Source organism: Piliocolobus tephrosceles, chromosome 13 (assembly GCF_002776525.5).
Source record: "Piliocolobus tephrosceles isolate RC106 chromosome 13, ASM277652v3, whole genome shotgun sequence".
NCBI classification, from domain to species: Eukaryota; Metazoa; Chordata; class Mammalia; order Primates; family Cercopithecidae; genus Piliocolobus; species Piliocolobus tephrosceles.
This window is the reverse complement of record NC_045446.1, coordinates 62,233,858-62,244,252: the sequence shown is the minus strand read 5'-3', so window position 1 is coordinate 62,244,252 and position 10,395 is coordinate 62,233,858. Positions and strand designations below refer to the sequence as shown.

The following is a 10,395-nucleotide window of genomic DNA, read 5'->3' as shown; positions in this document are numbered from 1 at the left end:
GCTAGTTTATAGCAAGCATCAGAGCTGGGAACTAACCCAGTCTAACTAGCTTCAATCAATGAGAATTGGGAAACAAAACAGCCACATTCCCATTCATACCTGAATAATTCTCAAGATACATGTGTGGTGTCTAGTTTATTCAAAGTGGCTGTCAGAGACAAGACCATAGAGCAGGAACCAAATAGTTGGGAGCTGTGGGGCTAAACAGGGCAGGGATGACCAAGTATCAGAAGGTAAAAGGAGTCAGCTGAGCCGCCAGAGCAGCGTTAGGGCCAGGCTGAGCAGGAGAGGTCAGGCTGCCCAGGGCCCAGCCCCACTCATGGCTGCAGCATAGAACCTCACCACCTCCTCACTGAGGTAGCCCTGGGCCGGGTCAAACCATATCCGGATGCAGTGGCCGCTCCCTCGGCTGTAGTTGCTGACCGTATAGGAGTGACTCCAGATTTCACTGCACAGAGCAGTGGGTGTGAGGAAATAGAAATGGAAAGGTAGTCAGGCAGCTGCCACTTGGCACTTGTTAGACCCTGGAGGGAAGAGGGAAGACCTTTAGCCACTGGGCCCAAAAGCGTCTCTGATTCTGCCAGCCCTACAAACCCAAAATGTCACAAACCTGTTCCACACCCATGCACCTTCACTTCCAAATCCCTCCTTTCCTGCCCCACCCCAGCCCTTACCTGAGTCCCCAGTTCCAGCCTTTGTGCCAGTTGCTCTTGCAGGTGTAGGAGGTGCGACAGTCTTCCCACCATTGCTCACAGTTCTCTTTGCACAGGGGCACATACAGCACCTGCTCTTTGCGCCAGCTCTGATCCACCTGGGAGATTTTGGTAGAAAAGAAGGGCTCAGGCTCAAGAATCCCAGCAACCCAGCCCTGAATAGAACTGGAGCTGGGGTTGCAGCCTGCAGAGATGCCTGGAAAATTCAGCTCCTCTGCTAGCTCTTGGGTGCCAGGAAGCCATGAGTACCTGCTGGATCCAGGGCCCCAAGTTTGGGGAGCACTCATGAAGGCAGGTGTCCTGGATGAAGTGCCATTTGCAGGCAGGTACCACCTCTCCACAGTGGTTCCAGTTGAATCTACATAGATGGGAAATATTCTTACGGGCTTCCTCGATGGTGCTAGTGAAGCCCAGACATTCTTCCTCCAGATACTACACTGGATGCGGGAAGACAAGGACTAAGTCCACAGTCAGCACAGCCAGAATATTCCACACACAGCCTCTCCCCTTTCAATCCTTAATCCCCAACCCAGTGGAAGTCATCCAGGAAAGTCCTTGCTGTTGGTAAACTCGTTGTGGGAGAGGTTTGTCAGAGACTCTGGGAGCCCAGAAGACAGCTCCTGTCTGGAGGTGCAGTCATTACAAAACTCGTTAATTCAACTTTTATGGAGATCCTACATACTCTCACCCAGGCACTTTTCTAGAAACTGGGGTTACAAAAATGAGCACCTCAATGGATCACTGCTTTTGAAAACAATCAGGGGAGAAGGATGGGGACTTGCAGTGTTATAGTGTGATCAGATTAGGCCTCATTGATGTCAATGAAAAGAGTCAAGCTCTGTAAAATGTTTGAAGAGATTTATTCTGAGCCAAATATGAGTGACCATGGCCTATGACACAGCCCTCAGGAGGTCTTGAGAACATGTGTCCAAGGTGGTCTAGGGTGCAGCTTGGTTTCATACATTTTAGGGAGGCATGAGACATTAATCAAATGCATTTAAGAAATACATCGGCTGGGCGCAGTGGCTCACGCCTAGCACTTTGGGAGGCCAAGGCAGGCTGATATTGAGGTCAGGAATTTGAGACCAGCCTGACCAACATAGTGAAACCCTGTCTTTACTAAAAATACAAAAAATTAGCTGGGCTTGGTGGCGGGCACCTGTAATCTTAGCTACTCGGGAGGCTGAGGTAGGAGAATCACTTGAACCCAGGAGGCAGAGGTTGCAGCGAGCCAAGATCACACCACTGCACTCCAGCATGGGCAGCAGAGGGAGACTCCATCTAAAAATAAATAAACAAATAAATCATTGGTTTGGTCCTGGAAGGCGGGACAATTCAAAGTGGGGTGGCAGAGCTTTCAGGCTCTAGGTAAATTTAAACATTTTATGGTTGACAATTGGTTGAGTTTGTCTAAAGAACTGGGATTGATAGAAAAGAAATGTTCAGGTTGAGAAAAAAAGATTGTGGAGACCAAGGTTCTTTTGAAGTCTTACAGTAGTTGCCGTTAGAGACAATAGATGACAAGTGTTTCCTATTCACATCTGTGAAAGGTGCTACACTTTTAATTAATCTCTTTATGATTGGAAGGGCCTGGAAGAAAAAGATGTAGTTATGTTAACAGAGATTCTTTACGGATGAAAATTTTCCCCCACAAAGGACAGTTGCAGGGCCATTTCAAGACATGGCAAAGAAACATGTTTTGAGGTAAAAATATTAAAATATTTTGCTTTTCTTCCTTGTCTCATCATGTTATTCCAGAGTCAGGTTGGGAAGTAAGTCATGATATATAGGGTTAAATAAAACCCATCTGATGAGAATTTATGATTTGTAGGGCATGACTTCCCAGACCCCACAGATAGGAATTTTGGCAAGATAAAAAAAATCATTGGGTTTCGTCCTCACTGAGGTGATAATGATTTGGAGGTGAGAAAGTAAGTTAAATTGTAACCCCAGAAGAGTTCCAAATTACATAAATGTTTTGTTTAATTTAATTTAGGAAAGCTAAATAAATATCAAACATGAGGCCAAAGTACATAAGAAAGTGGCAGTCTTTTATTGCAAATATGCACACACTCTCGGGCGAGGTTCTCTGGTCCTCAGGTGTGGGGGGGCCAGGGAAGTTGCGCCGGCGCTCTCGGGTGAGGTTCTCCGGTCCACAAGTAAGAGGGGCCGAAGAAGTCACACCGGCCGGCTCCTGCTGGCGGTGGACTTTTATGCCTGGGAGCTGGAAGGGGAGGAGTTTGGGGCGTGTGTGTAGGAGTGGCTTCTTGAATTTCTGTGTCCCTGGCTTGATGTCACTCTGCTCATGCTCGGTTGATCTGCATCTTCCCGGGTGCCGGCTACATTTTCCTGCGCGCAGGAAAGTTGGTGAGGAAGAACCCCGAAGCAGCATGGATTGTGCCTTCTTGTTCACCTTCCTCCATCTTGTCCTTTGTCCCTCACCCAAACAGTCCAACCTCTTATTGATTATAAGAATTTGGGGCACCGTTGTCTGGCTGGCTGCTTCCTGCTGTTAGGGGCGTAGTTAGGGTCTGAGGTTGGCAGTTGGGTGTAGGGATGCAGGAGCATTTGATTGAAGGTGACTCGGGTGATCTCTTGGACCCTGGCTCAGAGAAATTTTATTAGAATGGGAGCAAGACATGACATAAGGCAGAGGATTAGTATGGGAATTAGGAATGGAAGCATCTGCTGTAGTACAGGCAGCAGCCATACTGGTGGTCTGGGGGTTAAGGGGGTGTTAAATTGTTGAAGCTCCTTTTTGATTTTGTTCAATGTTTGGACGTTGGTGTCAATCAGGCCTGATTTGTTTATATAATAGCAACACTCTTCTCCTAGGAAGAGGCATGTTCCTCCTTTTGCAGCAGTAAGAAGATCTAATGCTTGCCTATTTTGTGCTGCTACCTGGGCCACTGAGGTAATCTGACGCTGTAAAGAGGCCAGGCTTTCAGCTGAAGCCTCTATGGCTTCCTGGACCTGAGTGGAGAGAGCCCGTGCGGACTGAATTGAGTGGGTGAGTGCCCCTGTCCCAAGTCCTGAGGCTATTAGGGACAATGCTAGGGAAACCCCGATGACTAAGGGAAGAAAAACAGCCCACTTTTGGATTTTATTGCTGGGAGTGGTAAGCTGGGAAGCTAGTTCAGACAATTCCTCTTCGCTATATAGGGTTAAGCTAGGCACTAAAGACACCGGGATGCAAAGGGATTGGGTGATGGAGGTGGGGTTAAGAGTTTTAGATAAAGTTTGGTTACACCAGAAGTAGCTGCCAACGGGGGCCGTCAGGATTCCCTTGGGAGCTTGGGTGTGACTACACCATGAAGAGTTGGGAGTAGAGTAGCAAAAAGGAAGGGTTTGACTCTGTGGATTACGGTATAGTAGGACTTGAGGCGAGGATGTTGCTTGAGAGGAGCTGGTAGAGTCGGTGGTGATAGTGAAAGCGGCTGGTAGAGGGACTGCTACTAAGGGAGCTTTACTGAGTACAACGCAAAGGAAGCATTGGGAGAGGTTTCTTACTCTGGTAGCCTGGGTTAAGTCCCTGGCGAATAAGTGTTAGCCATGAGAATGTGCCAGTAGTTCTTATAATTATATTCTGCTTGGTCATATAAGAAACATATGGCCGGGAGGCCTCCAGTGATGGAACTTAGGGAAAAGTTTAGGGAGAAGGCAGATTGACAGCCCTTCTGGGGTGGGGGACATTCTGCAGTGCCGTGCATGAGTGAGTGTACCTGGTTGTCTGTAGACCAGGTTTCAGTTATAGAAAATTTCGATACAAAGTTAGGATTAGTGGGAGTAACTAGGGAGATTAGAGTGAACCATAATAATGGTGGCAAAAGTGTAGAGAGTAAGTTCAACATTGCTGAAATCACAAAGTGCACCCTGACAAGCTAGGTCTTCTATGAGAGTAAAAAGTCGGGAGACCCACTGGTTGGGGGATGGGTCGGGGAGGAGGGTATCTATGGGGTTTGTGAGGGAAAAGTCAGTTAAGTTGAGATGGAGACTAGTGAGAAAGCGGGAGAATTTCAGAAGAGCGTAGCTCATTTAGTTTGTATTTAGTCTGGTTATTCTCAGACGGGTGGGTGACAGTTCAGTGGACTGCCACTGAGCCTGAGGGGGCAGGGCTCTTTTCAGTTGAGTAAAATGGACCCAGGAACTGTGACCTAAAAGCTTGGCTGCTGTAGAAGGGGTAAGAATTACTGTATATGGGCTCTTCCACTTAGGAATAAGGCCCTTTGCATGTAGATCCTTGAGTAGAACCTGGTCACCTGGAGAAAGAGCCAAAGGGGTGTCTGGATTTCCTTGTGTAGGTTGGGGAAGTGACCTCTCAGCATATTCTCTAAGTAATTGTCTTAAAAGAGAAAGGTATGGAAGGTAGGGTGCTAACGGCATGGGGAGGGTAGGAAGTTCTTGTAGTGCGAGGGGGCACCCGTATACTAGTTCAAATGGGCTAAGGCCTGTAGGGCTTCTAGGTGTCGCCCGTAGTCTGGTAAGGGCAAGGGGAAGTAGGGTTACCCACAATTGACGTGTATCTATGGAAAGTTTGGTTAAGATGTCTCATCCTGGCCGGGCGCGGTGGCTCAAGCCTGTAATCCCAGCACTTTGGGAGGCCGAGACGGGTGGATCACGAGGTCAGGAGATCGAGACCATCCTGGCTAACACGGTGAAACCCCGTCTCTACTAAAAAATACAAAAATTAGCCGGGCGAGATGGCGGGCGCCTGTAGTCCCAGCTACTTGGGAGGCTGAGGCAGGAGAATGGCGTGAACCCGGGAGGCGGAGCCTGCAGTGAGCCGAGAGCGCGCCACTGCACTCCAGCCTGGGCGACAGATCGAGACTCCGTCTCAAAAAAAAAAAAAAAAAAAAAAAAAAAGATGTCTCATCCTAAGAGCAGGGTGGGACATGAGGGCATGATGAGGAAAGAGTGGGCAAAACAGGCATAGTCCAGGCAACAGTTTAACATTGAGTCTAGGCAACAGTGTAACATTGAGGTCTGGCGAGGGTTAGATGGCTTACTGTCTACTTCTACTACTGAAATAGTGGAGAGTTGGCTAGGTCTACTATAACATGGCAAAACTGAGTAGGTAGCCTCCATAATGAGGAGAAAAGAAATTGGCTTACCTGCTACCTGTAGTGCTACCCTGGGCTCAGCAAGGGTGACGGGGGTCTCTGAGTGTGGGCACCATCAGTCGTCATCCAGGTGTAGGAGCTGGAAGGAGCCTCCCGACTCTTGAGGAGAGGCACCACGTTGAGGCACAACGCCTGCCCTGCTGGCGGGGCAATCAGACTTCCAGTGTCCTTCCTGTTGGCAGGTTGGGCACGGCATGGTAGGCGGGCGAGGATTTGGACACCTTTTTGCCGAATGCCTAGTTGTGCCACACTTACAGCATGGGCCAGACGGAGTGGCCGGTTTGGCCTGGGGACACTGGTTTGCCTAGTGTCCTGGGTCTCCGCATTTATAGCAGGAGCCTTTAGGAGACTTGTCCTCTGTCTTCCCTGCTGGCAGAGTGGGCAACGCTGGTTGGAGGGCAGCCACTAAAGCTTACACCTGAAGTGCAGCCCTTCTTTTCTCCTTGTCTAGCTCTGCGGCCTCAGCTGCTTCTTCTCTGGAGTTAAAAACTTTAAAGGCTAATTTTACTAAGTCCTGTATGGGGGTTTGAGACCTATCTTCAACCTTTTTAGCTTTTTTCAAATATCTGAGGCTGACTGGGAGATAAAATAGGAGGCTAGGACAGCTGCCCCGGCTGGGGAGGTGGGGTCTAGCCGGGTAAATTGGGCTAGTGCCTCTGTAAGGCGATTTAGGAAGGAAACTGGGTTCTCATCTGAGTGGTGGATAATTTCCTTTAGTTTATCAAAATTGACCACTTTGTTAGAGGCTGCCTGCATACTGGCCAAGAGACATTGAACCATAATGTCTTTCCTACGGCGGCCGGGCTGTTGTGGTTGGTAGTCCCAATCTGGTTCTATGGACGGGACAGCCATCTCTCCTAATGGGACGGTGGCGTCAGTTAAATGCCATTGATCAGCATGTTGCCTGGCGGCTGCAAAAATACACTGTCTTTCCTCTTGGTTAAGGGAGGAGGACAAAATGACCTGTAAGTCATGCCAGGTTAGATCATATGCCTGACATAGGTATCAAAACTCCTTGGAATATAGGGTGGGGTTAGCAGAGAAATCGCCGAGCCGTTTTTCAATCTTGGAAAGGTCTGCCAAGGAAAAAGGGACATGGACTCTAACTAGTCCTTCAGCTCCGGCGACCTCTCGGAGGGGGGCCAACAAACTAACAGGGGAGGTTGAAACAGACTGACCAGTCGGGTAGGTTGAGACCAGCTGACAGGTAGAGGGGGTTGAGGCAGGTTGACTGGTAGAGGGGGTTGGGGCCGCTACCACGGTCTTGGAGCGAGTGTGGGCGGAAATGGGAGAGGTAAGAGGAGTGGCTGAGGGAGGGGCGGTAGGAGGAGCATAGGGAGGGGGGTTGTTAGGTCGGGAGGGAGGTGCCCCGCCATCGGCCTTGTCTGAGATGGAAGTAGAATCTTCCTCTCCTTGTGGTGTGGGGGCCGAGGGCTGGGTTTTAACTAACAAGACCTGGGCCATTGAACACTGGGCGCACAGGTCTGGGCGAGAGCACAAGTCCCAAAAACCTTGGACATAGATAATCTGTGACCACTTTCCAAGCCTTTGGCAGAAATTAGAGAGATCTAATAGAATGTTATAGTCAAGTGTGCCGTCTGGTGGCCATTGAGATTAGTTGTCTAATTTAAACTGCGGCCATGCCACAGTGGAGAGGAAAATTAGCCGCTTTTGTTTTAATTCTTGAGCTAAACGTAAGGCTTCCAAGTTTTGGAGGAGACAACCTAAGGGGGTGTTCCTAGGGATTTTCGATTGTGAGGTTCCCATTGTTTAACCACCAGAAATGGAAACCGACCTCACGCAGTGGCAAAGTGTCCTTTGCCGCTGCTGGAGACCTGGGGCTCCTGGAGCCACCAACGGAGAATTGAGGAACTTCAAGACGGACGTCTCCGGGTTGAAGACCTGACTGCGCTACAGGGTGGCTACGTCCTTGGGCGTACGTTCGACTCTAGGCCAAGGACACAGAAACGTACAGAGATGCTTAACAAAGGGGAGTACTCACCGAAGAAGAAGAAATTCTCAGAGCAGCACCAGTAAAAAGGTGGAACACTTGTTCAGTGTTGGTGGCTGGTTGGGTTGGGAGCCGGTTCGCTGGGGAGGAGGTTCCTCAGACCCCTAGGGGATGTTGAGGAAGGGTCTCCTCCTGGGTTTCGGCACCAACTGTTTTAATTTAATTTAATTTAGGAGAGCTAAATAATTAAACATGAGGCCAAAGTACATAAGAAAGTGGCAGTCTTTTATTGCAAATATGCACACACTCTCTGGCGAGGTTCTCTGGTCCTCAGGTGTCGGGGGCCAGGGAAGTCATGCAGGCGCTCTCGGGTGAGGTTCTCCGGTCCACAAGTAAGAGGGGCCGAAGAAGTCACACCGGCTCCTGCCTGCGGTGGACTTTTATGCCTGGGAACTGGAAGGGGAGGAGCTTGGGGCGTGTGTGTAGGAGTGGCTTCTTGAATTTCGATGTCCCCGGTTTGATGACACTCTGCGCATGCTCGGTTGATCTGCATCTTCCCAGGTGCGGGCTACATTTTCCCATGCGCGGGAAAGTTGGTGAGGAAGAACGCGAAAGCAACATGGATTGTGCCTTCTTGTTCACCTTCCTCCATCTTGTCCTTTGTCCCTCACCCAAACAATAAATACTCAATACATACTTACTGAACGAATGAAAGCCCACAGCCTAGAATTTGGTATAAAGCTTGAGAAAAGAAAAATAGCTCAGAGCAGTCTCATGATGTGAGACATGCCCAATTTATCAGGCCCAGAAAAGCATGAGTATGGAACTTCAGTCATATCCTCCCCACCCATGCCCAGAGACAATTGTTTCAAGGTGTTTTGTCCCTGACTACCTGCCTCACCCATTATCTGTTCCTGGAATTTGTGATATAAAAACAATGTATAGCCAATCAATTGCTTATGTTATCTTATTTTAAATTATTGATAAACAAGTTAGGAACTATTCTGTTTCCTTAAAAACTCACTTGTAACTGCTGTGAATCGAAGTGTATATTCAGGACAATTTGAATCTATGCTCCTGTGTGGCTATCCTCAAGCTTTCTGGACCTCATTACTTAAGGCTGACAAGCTAAATATTAAACCGTGCACTTAAAAAAAAATATAAAAGCCCAGGCACAGTGGTTCACACCTATAATCCCAGTACTTTGGAGGCCAAGGCAGGAGGATCACTTGAGTGCAGGAGTTTGAGGTCAACTGGGACAACATAGTGAAACCTCATGTCTAAAAAGAGATTAAAAAAAAAAAAAAGAATAAGTTAAAGTCAGAGCTGCTCGAGGTATATAGGTTATTTACCTCTTGTTAGTCTGCACTTGGCAGCTGTGGGCTCACTGATTCAAAACAAGTACAAGCAGGGCAGTGACTGCTATCTGCTAATGGAGTCAAAATGAATATTTATATATTGAAATACATATTACAAATACTTTTCCTCTGTTTCTTCTTTAGTTATATATTAATATTGATTTTTAAAATAACTGTTTAGCTAAGTTCAGGATATTAAAGGGGTTGTAGCCAAATAATTGTTTTAGGGAGACCTCAGGTCCAATGGGGTTGAGAGACACAGCCCAAAGGTTTGCTAGATGCATGAACCAAGATGCTTCAGGTGAGGTGTGGTGGCTCACATTTGTAATCCCAGCACTTTGGAAGGCCAAGGTGGGAGGATCCCTTGAGCCCAGGAGTTGGACACCTGCCTGGGCAACATAGCAAGACCTCTCTCCAAGAAAAAAAAAATGCTTCACACCCAGCCTCATAACTGGGAGACTCTCCATTCTTGAGCTGTTTAGGGCTGGCAGAAAAGAAGCCACTATGCACAGTATGCAATTTCTTCTTTCAGATCTATGGAGGAGTCATTCCCAGTCTAAATCCCTAAATCAAGCAACCCCAGGATGGGTCTCTCCAACTTCATTTCCCAGGCTCTCCTCTGGGCCTGCTTCCTTATTTGTGTAATGGGGAAACTCAACAACCAAGAGGGTGAGCTGTTGACATTGTACCGACATTTGACACATAGTATCTGTGAAATAAATAGCCACACATATTAATGCAAACTGAAGGGCTCCTCTGGTGGGTCTGTCAGAGGTGTTTCAACCAAAGCAACTCCCTCTTGAATAGGGGCTGGGTAAAATGAGGCTGAGACCTACTGGGCTGCATTCCTAGGAGGTGTGGCATTCCAAGTGACAGGATGAGCAAGGAGGTGAGCACAAGATAACAGGTCACAAAGACCTTGCTCATAAAATAGCATGTGGTAAAGAAGCCAGCCCAAACCCACCAAAACCAAGATGGCGACCAAAGTGACCTCTCATTGTCCTCATCACTCATTATATGCTAATTATAATGTATTAGCATGCTAAAAGACACTCCACCAGTGCCGTGATTACAGAAGCCACGGCAACATCAGGAAGTTACCCTAAATGGTCTAAAAAGGAGAGGAATCCTCAGTTACGGGAATTGGCCACTGCTTCCTTTGAAAGCTCATTAATCATCCACCCCTTGTTTAGCATATAATCAAGAAGTAACAACAAGCATCCTTAGTGGAGCAGCTCAAGTCACTGCCCTGC

At 48.0% G+C, this 10,395-nt stretch overlaps 1 pseudogene; it reads right to left on the bottom strand.

Annotated features, from left to right (window-relative positions):
• Positions 1-382: 382 nt before the first annotated feature.
• Positions 383-9,837, bottom strand: LOC111540970 (annotated as a pseudogene).
• Between the last annotated feature and the right edge of the window lie 558 nt (positions 9,838-10,395).